At 33.6% G+C, this 16777-nt stretch overlaps 1 protein-coding gene across 1 annotated transcript in view; it reads left to right on the plus strand.

Annotated features, from left to right (window-relative positions):
* The window catches only part of Hmgcr (HMG coenzyme A reductase), a 184313-nt gene that overhangs the window by 22367 nt on the left and 145169 nt on the right, over positions 1-16777 (plus strand).

A 16777-nucleotide genomic window follows, 5' to 3' on the forward strand; every position in this document is an offset into this window, starting at 1 on the left:
ATTTGGTAAATGATAGGCATTTGTAAAATGTTTATTTGCTATCATTATTTGGTGAATGATCATGTGATCAATGGTTTAGTAAAACCATAGTAAATGATAGGTTTTGTTATTTGGTAATTGATTATTTACTATCATTGTTTGGTAAATGATTTGGTAAAGCTAGTAAATGATAGCCTTTATTATTTGGTAAATGATAGGCATTTGATAAATTATTATCTGGTATCATTATTTGGTAATATTATTTGGTAAATGATTTGGTAAAAATAATAAATGATAGGCTTTATTATAGCTTGAAAAGTAATTTAACTAGACCAATTAAACTTTCAGAACTGTCCCTGTATTGGTGTGTTTAAACTCTTGTCTTTTTTTTCTTAAGCTAAGTGTAGCCTTTGTTTGTCTTTAAGTAATGAGAGGAGTAGATAGGGTTTTCAACTATTTTCCAGACAGACTTAAAAATATTGATAATAATAGATCCTGGTGAATAGAAGGTGTTCTTGAGCAAGGCCGTATCCAGAGGGGTTGAACCCCTCCCCTGCCCTGAAATGCTTGTTCGACTCGTAAAAACGTAACAAAATGCATATAAACAAATTTTTGATGGTTTTTAAAGTTCTTTTTTGTAAAACACTTCTCCCACCCCCCAAAAAAGTAAACCTCCCAAAACAAAAAACCTGGATAAAACTGCAATGAAACAGTTTTATTCTGGTAAGTTTGAACAACACAAAGGTGATATGCAAGGTACGTGGCAAGATATAAAGAATGTGCTCTGTACTGGCAAATCTTCAGCTTTTCCAGAAAAAGTGGAGATTAACGGTCATAGTGTCCATAATGAGAAGGATATTACAAATGAATTTTGCAAATATTTCTCTAGAATTGGTAGTGATATTTCTAGCGAAAGAATAGTGACCAGTTTTCGGAACAGGAATTCCTTGACAACCGAGGTGAATCCCAGTCTTTTAGTTTTGTTGAGTGTAATTTGAATGACGTAAGTAAGGCTGTCAAGTCGATAAAGTCAAACTCTGCTGGAATGGATGGTCTTAACCTTAAGGCGTTTAAAGTTGTAAGTGCTTACCTCCTACCCGTTCTCCTATACCTAGGTAACCTATCAATGAGAAAAGGTGACTTTCCACGTGCGTTAAAACAAGCTAAAGTGATTATACTTCACAAAGGAGATGACAAGAATGAGTTGTCAAACTGTAGACCATTGTCAGTTTTACCTTTATTTTCTAAGATTTTTGAAAAAGTTATTTATTCCCAAGTTTATTATTATTTAGATTCTTTTGAATTTGTTAGTGATAGTCAATTCGGTTTCAGAAAGCGTCACTCAACGTTGCACGCAATGCATCACCTTTTTATTAATTAGAATAATGGATTTGAAAGAAGTTTAGTTCCTTTAACGGTATTTATTGATTTGAAGAAAGCGTTCGATACAGTTAACTTTAATATACTTTTGAAGCGGTTAAAAAGTCTTGGAATTAAAAATAGTGCTCTAAGTTGGTTTGAATCTTATCTTTTCGGTCGGTCTATAAGTGTTGTGCACAAAGATATTGTCAGTGAATTGATGCCTGTTACTTGTGGTGTGCCGCAGGGTTCCGTTCTGGGACCTCTCTTGTTCCTAGTTTACGTAGATACATTGCGGTATTATATAAGTGATGGTGTTTTTACTTCATTTGCTGATGATACAGCTATAACTGTTTTTGCAAAGTCTGTTCAAGAAGCGGTTGAAAAAGCTAACCATGCACTTCAGTGTCTCTGTGTATTTGTAAGTGTGAGTTGCCTCGCTTTTAATGCAAAGAAAACCAGTTACATGATTTTTAGCAGAACTGGGACTATTTCCCCACTGGATTTGGTAGTTGTATATGCCTCTGATGTTATTCAACAAATATATGACCTCCGTTACTTGGGTTTTAATATCGACTGCAATCTGAGCTGGAAAAAACACAGTGAGATAGTATCAGCTAAAGCTGCCAGAGGACTCGGGGTACTGAGAAAACTGAAGCATACCTTTCCTCTGTCAACCCTTAAGCTCATTTACAGCACTATTGTAGACCCTTATATTGGGTACGGATGCTCGGTATGGGCCAGTAATTTCCTCAACAACTATAAAAGGATACAAATTGTTCAGAATAAAGGAATCAGAGTACTCGGAGAGATGTGGCATTGTGAAAGTCCTGCCCAATCTTACAAAAAATTTGGCATTCTGAATGTTGGGCAGCAGCGTGATTATCAGTTATCAGTGTTTGTCTATCAGCGTCTGAATATGTTATCTCCTGAGTACTTTTGGAATGTATTTTCCCGCAATTCTCTCTACCATGAATATTCTACCCGACATGTTGACCATTTGGTCAGTGAGATCCAACATTCAACAAGGTCAAGTTTTGCTTTACGGAACATAGGTGTTTCGGTATGGAATGGTGTCCCGGATATTATTAGAGCGGCCTATAGCTTAGTTTAATTTAATAAAAAGTTAAAGAATTTTTTTGTTTAAAAAGGAGGATAATTTTTGGAGTTTGGGGGGAGGAAGAGGGAATGGGGGGACGAAGAGGGAAGGGGGGAGGGGGGAGGATGCTTAGAGTGTGACAATGTAAATTGTTTATTGACTTTTTTTCTCCTTACCTTCTTTTTTTTTGAAAAAATAAGAATTTATTAATAATTATTATTGTTTTTATTTATTTTTGATTAAAGGGTGGTTAGAAGATACAGCCACCAACAGGATTTTTTTTTAATCTTAATGTGATTGTTTGGTTATTTCTGTTGTTTGCTGAATGTTTTTTTTTTGGTAAAGTAAAAATGTCTATGTGTCTATGTCTATGTCTATGATATGGTCTTGTTCTTGGGACAAGGTTGCTTTCTGAACTAGCTAAAATTAAACAAAAAATGTGTAATATCATTTGATTCAACAGTTTTTCCAAACGTAATATCAGCAAAGTTGTTGCGTGAACATTCAATATGAGAACAGTGTATTCCAAATATGATGGTGGTGGGATAAGCCCAAAAAAACTGCTTCGGTAAATTTCGGTAATTCAGCTGCTTTGGTATTCGGTATTAAAGTCAAGTGACCAAAATGAAAATATGGAAATAAATAACCTCGATCAGAGTTTTTAGTCAAGTTCTTAAACAGTGAGAACAATAAAAAGCCCGAGCATATTTGTTTCACATTGGGGAACTTTTATAAGGGAAAAAGACTGGAATAGATAGGATATACCTGAAAACAGCATACAAAGGAGAAAAACTGTGTATACAAAGAAAAAAAAGGGACAAAAAATAAAATGAATCCCATTTACAAAATTTAAAGGAAAAAGAGGGAGGTGAAGAATGGAAAAATTCCCATGCGAAGAAAGTTTGCCGAATACACCTTTGAATGGTAAGACACTCATGTTATCATGCAATGGAGTTGGAACTTGGAGATCCTCTGATCCTTTATTACCACCCCTGTTTGAGCAGCTGGAGTCTTGCTTGCTTTGTTCGCATGGTCATTTACTAGTAGGGAAAAGTGTACCAGCGCGGATTACACTGCGTGCTGCCATCTATAATCGAGTCTAACGCTGACAGGACATAATTTATGCATGTTTTCATGGTTTTTCTCACTGAGGATGTTTTTTCATGTTTTTCCTCACTGTTTGATGGATTTCAACATAAGTTCAACAACAACTTGGATGTAGACATCCGGTTATTGTTTGATGGTTATGTGTGTTGGTCAATTTATTTGTTGTTTTCTTGGATGTCAACATAAGTTCACGACAACAATTGCTGGATTATTGATTGAGTCTAACGGGACAAGATCACGTGTGTCTTTCTAAGCCAATCAGGGAGTTACGTAAGGTTTCCCATTACATCACAATTCACCCTTGAGATATATAGTTTTTATTAATGTGTGAATAGAAGTTCACTAAGTCTATAGTTAGCAGTTTGATAACATGAGTGAACAAATTGAGTTAGAAATATCCTTTTATTGCAACTGTTCTATATGTAAGGACATTATCATTATTTTGAACATTCTCATGAACCTACTACACGTTTAGACAGTGTAGACATAGGGATAGAGGAGAAAAATCAGGAGGAAATAAGGAGAAAAATTATACATGATATGGAGAGAAATTTATACAGATTGCAAGCAAACTCACATAAAACATGGTTTGATATGCCAGAAAAGGAAGATCGAAAGAAGAGACTGGGAAAAGAGGGCTTTTTCTACAGAAATACCTCAAATATAGTATAAAAGACAATGATGAAAACTCGAAGAATAACGTGCATAGTGCAAGATATAGCAGTGAATATTATAATGAATATGATCTAAGAGAAAGGAACCTTGCAATAAATTTGTTTGTACTATATTAATTTTCTCCTACTCGATATGCCTAGAGTACGAATAGCAACAGTGACTTCTGTACATGAATAGTTTAGATTGAATAGATCACCCCATAGAGTGTTATCAGACCTCAGCCAAGTTTTATATCAAAGATAAAAAAAAAAATCATTCTTCTAATAATCTTACTTACTATGAAGTGGTACTTGAGGGTTTATATTAAACTAAAATCATTGTCGAAGCGCTAAATTCAGTTAATAAATTTGTCCGACATTTCGTTGTCCACCATTCCCCTTAAAAAAGAGCGTCATCTCTCATTACCCTAAATTTACAGGAGGGGAAAAATAATTTATAAGCCTAAACTCATCAAATCACTAAATTCAGTTACTAAATTTGTCTGACATTTCCTTAGCCACCATATTTTCATTTTTTTTACAAGCCATTCATATTATACCTTAACTGCATTCAGATATTTGCTTGATAAACCATTGCTCAGGTGTCCTTATGTTCCAGCGAGTTGCGAGTAGTAGCAATATTTCATGTTTTCGTAAGTCATTCATACTTTAATCTAAAAATTTTCTAATATTTTCTTGATAAAACGTACATTTGTTGACCTCAGATGCCTTAGTAGCGCAGTAAGTTGTTAGTACTAGTAGCATTATCATGTTTTTGCAAGCCTTTCTTACTATACATTCAATATTTTCAGATACTTTTATAATAAAGCGTACCCATTAGCACACTCAATTCAAACATCACATTAATCCCATTCGAACAACAGATTTTATTTTCACTGTCATCGATGCTTTAACAGTAAACAGTAAGTCAGTGTGAGAGGATCTTACTCCAACTCAGCCCCCCGAATCATACAATGAATCGGTACTTGAATGTCTATAGTTTTTAATCACACCCCATGTATCTGAAATCCCCATACGATGCTTTTCCAGACAGAATTCCAAGGTGACTCACCCCCCCCCCTCCGCGATGTTATTCTAGGCAAAAATAAAATTTAAACTTACATTAATTACATCGACACAATGCAGGGTATCAACTGTTGCCATTGAAGGACCGGAGACTTCACTAAAGTTATTCATTTCAATATACACTGAAGTATCACTGTTTTCACATAATGGATTATACAACTATCACTACACCTTTAGAGAGTGGATATCATGGGGAGTGTTATCACCATTCATCATTATCGGACTCATTGTTACTCATCCACATTCGATGATCCCATGAAATGGGATGTGCTTTATTTTGCATTAGGGGATATCTAATTCACTTGTCCCCATGTGGTATCATTTCAGGTACCCATTGCATAAAAAACCTCACCTCATCAATGGGACGATGAATCGCATTGGGATATTTTTCACATCCAAAGTCCTCTAAGTTAAAAAGGGGGATATTAATATCACATTCTAGGATCATGAACTTATCGGTAGGGACATTCCCTTTAACGTATAACGCTTTTACTCCAAAAAAAGCTACAAATTTCACGGACTTCCTCTTGTACATCCTTTAATTCTATAGCATTTTTTATTAAAAGGTTTTATTTTTCTATCGTAGAATCCAAGTCCGTTTATACGGTGTAACGTAGTACTCCATAAACGTTTATCATAATCAAACAAGTTATAGTTAACATCCCAATGGTAATTGTATATTTCTCTATGATCTTCACCCAATAATAAAAAGACACACTCGAAAATTACTCCACAAGATGAATGTTTTATGCCAATATATTAAGAATCGATTACACCGTACATGATGAAATGAATTATTTTATTATTGTCTGACTCTATTCTAAGCATAGAATTGGAGAACAAACTCCTTTTGACATCGGTTGACAATCAGAACAAAGAGAGTCAGGGAAAAAGCTCCATTGACATATCTGTCAGAAAAGCAAGAGGATCCGTTTGGACACTGAGTGAGGTCACATCCGTCTGAGAATATTACAGCTTTTAGAAGAAAAAAATCTTTATCAAATTTTTTTTATATGCAACTTAAAGCACCCAGCTGGACTTTTTTCTAACCAAAGTTTCACATTTGAGTCAAAGAAATGTATTTTCCATAATTTTCCTACAAAAAGCTAGAGTTTACGGTCAAAAACCTTTATTAGTTCAGATTTTATGGAAATAGTTTATTTTTGAACCAAAACTGGACTTTTTTTCTAACCAAAGTTTCACATTTGAGTCAGAGAAATGTATTTTCCATAATTTTCTTACAAAAAACTAGAGTTTACGGTCAAAAACCTTTATTAGTTCAGATTTTACGGAAATAGTTTTCTTGTCGAACCAAAACTGGACTTTTTTTCTAACCAAGGTTTCACATTTGAGTCAGAGAAATGTATTTTCCATAATTTTCTTAAAAAAAAGTATATTTTACGGTCAAAAACCTTTATTAGTCCAGATTTTACGGAAATAGTTTATTTTCGAACCAAAACTAGACTTTTTTCCAACCAAAGTTTCACATTTAAGTCAAAGAACAATATATCTTGCATAATTTTCTTACAAAAAACTAGAGTTTACGGTCAAAAACCTTTATTAGTTCAGATTTTAAGGAATAGTTTATTTTCGAACCAAAACTGGACTTTTTTTCCTAACCAAAGTTTCATATTTGAGTCAGAGAAATGTATTTTCCATAATTTTCTTACAAAAAAACCAGAGGTTTACGGTCAAAAACCTTTATTAGTTCAGATTTTACGGAAATAGTTTATTGTCGAACCAAAACTGGACTTTTTTTTCTAACCAAAGTTTCACATTTGAGCCAGAGAAATGTATTTTCCATAATTTTCTTACAAAAAAAACCAGAGTTTATGGTCAAAAACCTTTATTAGTTCAGATTCTATGGAAACAGTTCATTTTCGAACCAAAACTGGACTTTTTTCTAACCAAAGTTTCACATTTGAACCAGAAAAATGTATTTTCCTTAAGTTTCTTACAAAAAACTAGAGTTTCAAACAGTTCGTGGTAACGAACTGTAAGTAAGGAGCGACCCGCCTCAATGGTAACCGAAACTCTAGAAAACGGTATTTTGATACAAATAGATACATCAAAAGAATCAGATTTTAATGCTGATTTCAAATATATAACTTTCATCAATTTTAATCCTACCTATAAAATACATTAAAGAAAATACATTTCTTTGACTCAAATGTGAAACTTTGGTTAGAAAAAAGTTAGGCGCCTGAGAAAATTTGGCTGATTTTCGAAAAAAGGGGGAAAGACCCCCTAAAAGTTATAGAACCTTAATGAAAATCACACCATCATATTCCGCGTATCAGAGAACCCTACTGTAGAGGTTTTAAGCTCCTATCTACAGAAATGTGGAATTTTGCATTTTTTGCCAGAAGAAAGATCACGGGTGCGTGTTTATTTGTTTGTTTGTTTGTTTTTTTTTCTCCCAGGGGTGATCGTATCGACCCAGTTGTCCTAGAATATCGTGGGAGGGCTCATTGGAATGGAAATTGAAAGTTCTAGTGCCCTTTTTAAGTGACCAAAAAAATGGAGGGCAACTAGGCCGCCTCCCACGCTAATTTTTTTCCCAAAGTCACCTGATCAAAATTTTGAGATAGCCATTTTGTTCAGCATGTTCGAAAATATTATAAGTATGTCTTTTAGGATGACTTAATCCCCTTAAGTTCCCGGGGGGAGGGCTGAAAGTTATGAACTTTACCCAATGTTAACATATAGTATTGGTTATTTGGAAGCATACAGACGTTTTCAGGGGATATTTTTCCTGGTAGTGGGGGGGTGGGTGGGTCAGAGGTTATGTGGGAGGATCTTTCCATGAAGGAAGTTTTTATGGGGGAAGGGACATTGCTATGAAGGGGACGCCGGACTTTCCAGCATTATCTAAAAAAATATCATAAATTTAATATAAAAAGACAAGTATTTCAACTGCAACAGCAGCAACATCGAAACTTGAAACGAAAAGAAAATATTACATATATAATTGGGTTCACCCCGTAGTCAATGCCTCGCTCTTTAAGCCAAAGATTTTTTAGTTCTTTCATAAGAGCTATTTATTCTAATTAACGTCCTTTGTTATTAAGCGGTCATTTTTAAAGAATTGGAACAAAATTCGAACTTTCGCTTAAAGAGCAAGGTTCTAGAGCAAGGTTCTAGCTAAAGAGCTAGGGTGCGAACCCCCTAATAAGCGTATTAAAAATATATGAATTTAGAAGTTCGTTACGTAAATTAATTCGTAAGTTACGTATATTTATTACTAATAAAAACGTTCGTAAATAAAATTAAACAAGTTTCGAGAAAGCCATTTAACTAAATAAAAGTAAATTAATATGAAAATTTTGTTTTAATTATTCATGTACGGTGAGCCAAGATCAAAACCTGTATTTATTCAAAAACGTTCAAAGATTAAATAAAAAAGAACATGTTTTTTAAACTGAAAGTAAGGAGCGAGATTAAAACTTATAACGAACAGAAATTATTCCGTATATGACAGGGGCTGTCCCCTCCTCAACGCCTCGCTCTTTACGCTAAAGTGTGATTTTGTCTTACAACTTTTTTTTTAAGCAATAACAACCTTTAGCGTAAAGAGCGAGGCGTTGAGGAGGGGACAGTCTCTTTCATATATAGTATAATTTCTGTTCGTTTTAAGTTTTAATGTCGCTCCTTACTTTCAGTTTAAAAAACTGTTTTTTTTTATTTAATACGGTCAAAAACCGTTATTAGTTCAGATTTTACGGAAATAGTTTATTGTCGAACCAAAACTGAAAAAAACAACACACATGCACACAAAACAAAAAAAAAAAAACACACACACAAAACAACAAAAACACACACACAAAAATACAAAACACAAACAAAAAAACTTACACACACACACGCAAACACACACACACACACACAAAAACACACGCACAAAAACACAAACAAAAAAAACACACGCACACACACAAATTCACAAAAAAAAAACAACACACACGCACACACAACACATGCACACAAAACACACATACACTAAAAAACACAAAAACACACACAAAAACACAAAACACACACACAAAAACACACACACGCAAACACACACACACACACACACACACACAAACAAAAGCACGTACACAAAAACAAACACACACACAAAAAAAAACCAAAAACACACACAAACACACACAAATACACACACGCACAAAAACACACAAAAAGAAACACACACACACAAACACACACCCAAAAACACACACACACACAACAACACACGCAAACAAAAAAAAAAACAAACAAACACAAAAAAAACACACAAAAAAACAACACAAACAAAACACACACAAACAAACAAAAACACAAAAACACACACACACATAAAAAAAAAAAACACACACATATTAACACACACACACACACACACTCAAAAACACACACACACACGCAAAAACACGCACACATACACAAACAAAAGCACACACACAAAAAAAGACACACAAAAACAGACACAAAAAACACACACACAAAAAAGCAAACACACACAGAAACACACACGCACAAAAACACACACAACGATGATAAAGCCTTTTGGTTGTGGAATTGAAATATGATGCAATTCGAATACCCCTAAAATCATAAGGTCTTCAAACTATGTTAGCAAGAAATCAAAGAGGTAAAAGGAAAATATAAGCTAGAACAACGTTTTCTATGCAATTATATCCCCACTAGCAGGGGAATCTACCACCAAAAATTTAATTTTATGCTAATAACCCTTTGAAAATCGAATTCGCATTTGAGCTTGGTATTGAGTTATTGTTTGAAATTAATCCTTATAAACTATTTCATTAGCTTAGAACAGATCTTCATAGAAGGAAATTAAATGTTCTAGTGCTTTTTTTAAGTACTCGAAGGATTGGAGGTTACCCCTTACTTAAACCTCGTGCTTTATACACTAATTTTGACTTTTTGTCACAATTCTTCAAAAGCTACTTCCAAAGGCCGCCGAATTTGAACGAGAAGCATTTTTTAAAGTTTTTATTACTATAGCGTAAAGAGCGAGGGTTGAGAAAGGAGCAGTTCCCCTAAAATACAGAATAATTACTGTTTGTTTTTAATTTCTATGTTGATCATTACTTACAGTTGAAAAAATACTGTTGTTTTTAAAACTTAGATGATCAGAAATTGAGTTCTAAAATGATTTAAACTTAAAACGGTGTCTGATTAACGTTTAGGCTTCGGATCTTTCTTTATTGACAAACCAGGCAAAGAAGAGAGCCAACGAAGCAACTAATCTTTGTGTTTTATTAAATTAAAAAACAGATTTTTGTAAGTGAAAGTAAGGAGCAACATTAAAAAAAAATTATAGTATCAAACAAAAAATCTTACAATGTTTGAGTTACTCATAGCAATTCTTTGTTTAACGAATCTCTAGTTCAATACAGAATGTTCTAATAAACAATAAACATGAACTTATATTGCAAAAGAAAGTAACGGTCCAACAACTAGATTAGTCTATGTTATTAAACAATTTGAAAAACATGCAAATATCCCCTCTCACTATCATATAGAACTCTTCAGGATGAAACCATTATAAAAATCAGATAAAATATTATCTTTAATTCCCAGCGCAACTTATTTTTCGATCCAAAATCTACGAGCCTGAGAAAATTTGTCTGATTTTCGAAAAAAAGGGGGAAAGACATCATTAAGATAATAGAATTTGAATGAAAATCATAGCATTGGATTCAACATATCAAAGAACCCTACTGTAGAGGTTTCAAACTCTTATCAGCAAAAATAAGGGATTTTGCATTTTTGACAGAATGGGGGGATTTTGGTACGGGGAATTAATTTTACATGAGGAGGGGGGTTTCCAAGGGTGTAATTTTCAGGGGGAATTTTAAAAATTTTTCCAAGGAGACGGAACGGACAGAATTCTAACTTTAACGTAAAATTCCATATTATTACATAAAAATACCAAAACCATAGTTTAGATTAGCTTATAAGTTAACCTAAAAATGTTTCGTGCGCAAACGTAATCTAATGGCCCCCTCCCCCTCCGAGCCCCCCAAAGGATCCTCCTCCCCCCGAAAGGCCCTCCGGTTCCCCCGAAAGGCCCTCCGGTTCCCCCGAAAGGCCCCCCAAAGGCCCCCGGGCCCCCAATCAGATAATATTTTATCTGATTTTTATAATGGTTTCATCCTGAAGAGTTCTATATGATAGTGAGAGGGGACATTTGCATGTTTTTCAAATTGTTTAATAACATAGACTAATCTAGTTGTTGGACTGTTACTTTATTTTGCAATATAAGTTGATGTTTATTGTTTATTAGAGCAGTCGGTATTGAATTAGAGATTCGTTAAACAAAGAATTGCTATGAGTAACTCAAACATTGTAAGATTTTTTGTTTGATACTATAATTTTTTTTAATGTTGCTCCTTACTTTCACTTACAAAAATCAGTTTTTTAATTTAATAAAACACAAATATTAGTTGCTTTGTTTGCTCTTTTCTTTGCCTGGTTTGTCAATAAAGAAAGATCCGAAGCATAAACGTTAATCAGACACCGTTTTAAGTTTAAATCATTTTACAACTCTATTTCTGATCATCTAAGTTTTAAAAACAACAGTATTTTTTCAACTGTAAGTAATGATCAACATAGAAATTAAAAACAAACAGTAATTATTCTGTATTTTAGGGGAACTGCTCCTTTCTCAACCCTCGCTCTTTACGCTATAGTATTAAAAACTCTTTAAAAAATGCTTCTCGTTCAAATTCAACGGCCTTTGGAAGTAGCTTTTGAAGAATTGTGACAAAAATTCAAAATTAGTGTATAAAGCACGAGGTTTAAGTAAGGGGTAACCTCCAATCTTTCGAGTACTTAAAAAAGGCACTAGAACATTTAATTTCCTTCTATGAAGATCTGTTCTAAGCTAATGAAATAATTTATAAGGATTAATTTCAAACAATAACTCAATACCAAGCTCAAATGTGAATTCGATTTTCAAAGGGTTATTAGCATAAAATTAAATTTTTGGTGGTAGATTCCCCTGCTAGTGGGGATATAATTGCATAGAAAACGTTGTTCTAGCTTATATTTTCCTTTTACCTCTTTAGATTTCTTGCTAACATAGTTTGAAGACCTTATGATTTTAGGGGTATTCGAATTGCATCATATTTCAATTCCACAACCGAAAGGCTTTATCATCGGTGTGTGTGTGTTTTGTTTGTGTGTTTTTGTCCGTGTGTTTTTGTGTGTGTGTGCATTTGTGTGTGTGTGTGTTTTTTTTTTCCGTTTTTGTGTGTGTCTGTTTTTGTGCGCGTGCTTTTGTTTGTGTGTGTGTGTGCGTGTTTTTGCGTGTGTTTGTGTGTGTGTTTTTGCTTGTGTGTCTGTGTGTTTTTGTGTGTGTGGTTTTGTGTGTGTGTTTGTTTGTTTTTTTTTGTTTTTGTTTGTTTTTTTGTTGATGTTTTTGTTTGTGTTTGTGTGTGTTTCTATGTGTGAGTGTGTTTTTGTGTGTGTTTTTGTTTGTGTGTGGTGGTTTTGTTTTTTTTTTGTTTGTTTTTTTTTTTTTTGTGTGTGTGTTTGTGTGTGTGTGTGTTTTTGTGTCGCTTTTTGTGCGTGTCTGTTTTTGTGTGCGTGCTTTTGTTTGTGTGTGTGTGTGTGTTTGTGTGTGTGTGTGTGTGTTTTTGCATGTGTGTGTGTGTTTTTGTGTCTGCATTTTGTGTTTTTATGTGTGTGTTTTTTTGTTTTTTTTTTTTGTGTCTGTGTGTGTGTTTTTTTTGTTTTTGTTTTGTGTGCATTTGTTGTGTGTGCGTGTGTGTTGTTTTTTGTGTGTGATTTTTTGTGTGTGTTTGTGTGTGTGTTTTTTTTTTGTGTGTTTTTGTGGGTTTGTGTTTTTGTGTGTGTGTTCTTTTGTGTGTGTGTTTGTTTGTGTGTGTGTGTATGTGTTTTTGTGTTTTTGTTTTTGTGTGTGTGTGTTTTTGTCTGCGTGCTTTTGTTTGTTTGTGTGTGCGTGTTTCTGCGTGTGTGTGTTTTTGCGTGTGTGTGTGTGTTTTTGTGTGTGAATTTTGTGTTTTTGTGTGTGTGTTTGGTTGTTTTTGTTTGTGTGTGTGTGTGTGGTTTTTTTTGTTTGTGCTTTGTGTGTGCGTGTTTTTGTTTGTGTGTGATTTTATGTGTGTGTGTGTTTTTGTGTGTGTGTTTTTGGGTGTGTGTTTTTTTGTGTGTGTGTGCGTGTTTTTTCTTAGTGTGTTTTTGTGCGTGTGTGTTTTTGTGTGTGTGTTTTTTTGTGTCTTTTTTTGTGTGTGTTTGTTTCTGTTTGCGTGCTTTTTTTTGTGTGTGTATGTGTGTGTCTTTGTGTGTGTGTGTGTGTGTGCTTTTTTTTTTGTGTGTTTTTTTTTTTTTTTTTTTTTTGTTATTTTTTGTTTGTGTTTTTTTCTGTGTGTATTTGTTTGTTATTTTTGTGTGTGTTTTGTGTGCATGTGTTGTGTGTGCGTGTTTGTTTTTTTCAGTTTTGGTTCGACAATAAACTATTTCCGTAAAATCTGGACTAATAATGGTTTTTGACCGTAAACTCTAGTTTTTTGTAAGAAAATTATGGAAAATACATTTCTCTGGCTTAATGAGAAACTTTGGTTAGAAAAAAAGTCCAGTTTTGGTTCGAAAATAAACTATTTCCATAAAATCTGAACTAATAAAGGTTTTTGACCGTAAACTCTAGTTTTTTGTAAGAAAATTATGGAAAATACATTTTTCTGGTTCAAATGTGAAACTTTGGTTAGAAAAAAGTCCAGTTTTGGTTCGAAAATAAACTATTTCCATAAAATCTGAACTAATAAAGGTTTTTGACCGTAAACTCTAGTTTTTTGTAAGAAAATTATGGAAAATACATTTCTCTGGCTTAATGAGAAACTTTGGTTAGAAAAAAAGTCGAGTTTTGGTTCGAAAATAAACTATTTCCGTAAAATCTGAACTAATACAGGTTTTTGACCTTAAACTCTAGTTTTTTTTAAAGAAAATTATGGAAAATACATTTCTCTGACTCAAATATGAAACTTTGATTAGGAAAAAAGTCCAGTTTTGGTTCGAAAATAAACTATTTCCGTAAAATCTGAACTAATAATGGTTTTTGACCATAAACTCTAGTTTTTTGTAAGAAAATTATGCAAAATACATTTCTCTGACTTAAATGTGAAACTTTGGTTAGAAAAAAGTCTAGTTTTGGTTCGAAAATAAAATATTTCCGTAAAATCTGAACTAATAAATGGTTTTTGACCGTAAACTCTAGTTTTTTGTAAGAAAATTATAGAAAATACATTTCTCTGACTCAAATGTGAAACTTTGGTTAGAAAAAAAGTCCAGTTTTGGTTCGACAATAAACTATTTCCGTAAAATCTGAACTGATAAAGTTTTTTGACCGTAAACTCTAGTTTTTTGTAAGAAAATTATAGAAAATATATTTCTCTGACTCAAATGTGAAACTTTGGTTAGAAAAAAAGTCCAGTTTTGGTTCGAAAATAAACTATTTCCATAAAATCTGAACTAATAAAGGTTTTTGACCGTAAACTCTAGTTTTTTGTAAGAAAATTATGGAAAATACATTTCTTTGACTCAAATGTGAAACTTTGGTTAGAAAAAAGTCCAGCCGGATGCTTTAAGTTGCATACAAAAAATGTTGATAAAGATTTTTTTTCTAAAAGGTGTAATATTCTCAGACGGATGTGACCTCACTCAGTGTCCAAACGGATCCTCTTGCTTTTCTGACAGATGTGTCAATGGAACTTTTTCCCTGACTCTCTTTGTTCTGATTATCAACCGATGTCAAAAGGAGTTTGTTCTCCAATTCTATGCTTAGTATAGAGACAGACAATTATAAAATAATTCATTTCATCATATACGGTGTGATCGATTCTTAATATATTGGCATAAAACATTCATCTTGTGGAGTAATTTTCAAGTTTGTGTTTTTATTACTGGGTGAATATCATAGGGAAATATACAGTTACCATTGGGATGTTTACTATAACTTGTTTGATTATGATAAACGTTTATGGAGCACTACGTTACACCGTATAAACGGACTTGGATTCTACGATAGAAAAATAAAACCTTTTAATAAAAATGCTATAGAATTAAAACATGTACAAGAGGAAGTCCGTGAAATTTGTAGCTTTTTTTGGAGTAAAAGCGTTATACGTTAAAGGGAATGTCCCTACCGATAAGGTCATGATCCTAGAATGTGACATTAATATCCCCCTTTTTAACTTAGAGGACTTTGGATGTGAAAAATATCCCAATGCGATTCATCGTCTCATTGATGAGGTGAGGTTTTTTATGCAATGGGTACCTGAAGTGATACCACATGTGGACAAGTGTATTAGATATCCCCTAATGCGAAATAAAGCACATCCCATTTCATGGGATAATCGAATGTGGATGAGTAACGATGAGTCCGATAATGATTAATGGTGATAACACTCCCCATGATATCCACTTTATAAAGGTGTAGTGATAGCTGTATAATCTATTATGTGAAAATAGTGAAACTTCAGTGTATATTAAAATGAATAACTTTAGTGAAGTCTCCGGTCCTTCAATGACAACAGTTGATACCCTGCATTTTGTCGATGTAATTAATGTAAGTTTAAATTTTATTTTTGCCTAGAATAACATCGCGGAGAGGGGGGTTAGTCACCTGGGAATTCTGTCTGGAAAAGCATCGTATGGGGATTTCAGATACCTGGGGGTGTGACTAGAAACTATAGACTTTCAAATACCAATTCATAGCATGATTCGGGGGGCTGAGTTGGAGTAAGATCCTCCCACACTGACTTATTATTTACTGTTAAAGCATCAAGGACACTGAAAATAAAATCTGTTGTTCGAATGGGATAATGCGATGTTTGAATTGTGTATGCTAATGGGATACGCTTTATCATGAAAATATCTGAAAATATCGAATGTATAGTAAGAAAGGCTTGCAAAAACATGATAATGCTACTAGTACTAACAACTTACTGCGCTACTAAGGCATCTGAAGTCAACAAATGTACGTTTTATCAAGAACGCTTATAGATTCAAGTATGGATGACTTACAAAAAGATGAAATATATCTGCTGCTCGCAATTTGCTGGGAGATAAGGACACCAAAATTCAATTAAGCTAGTGTTTATGAAGAAAACATCCGAATGCAATTAAGATATAATATGAGCGACTTGTAAAAACATGAAAATAGGGTGGATAAGGAAATGTCGGACAAATTTAGTAACTGGAATTAGTGATTTGATGAGTTTGGGCTTATAATTATTTTCCCCCTCCTGTAAATTTAGGGTAATGAGAGATTACGCTCTTTTTTAATGGGAATGGTGGACAACGAAATGTCGGACAAATTTGTTAACTGAATTTAGCGCTTCGACGATGATTTTAGTTTAATATACACCCTCAAGTACCACTTCATAGTAAGTAAGATTGTTAGAAGAATGATTTATTTTTTATCTTCGATAGAAAACTTGGCTGAGGACTGATAACACTC

The sequence above is a fragment of the Artemia sp. Qi Xiang Cuo genome, chromosome 21, assembly GCF_049724085.1.
Source record: "Artemia sp. Qi Xiang Cuo chromosome 21, ASM4972408v1, whole genome shotgun sequence".
NCBI classification, from domain to species: domain Eukaryota; kingdom Metazoa; phylum Arthropoda; class Branchiopoda; order Anostraca; family Artemiidae; genus Artemia; species Artemia sp. Qi Xiang Cuo.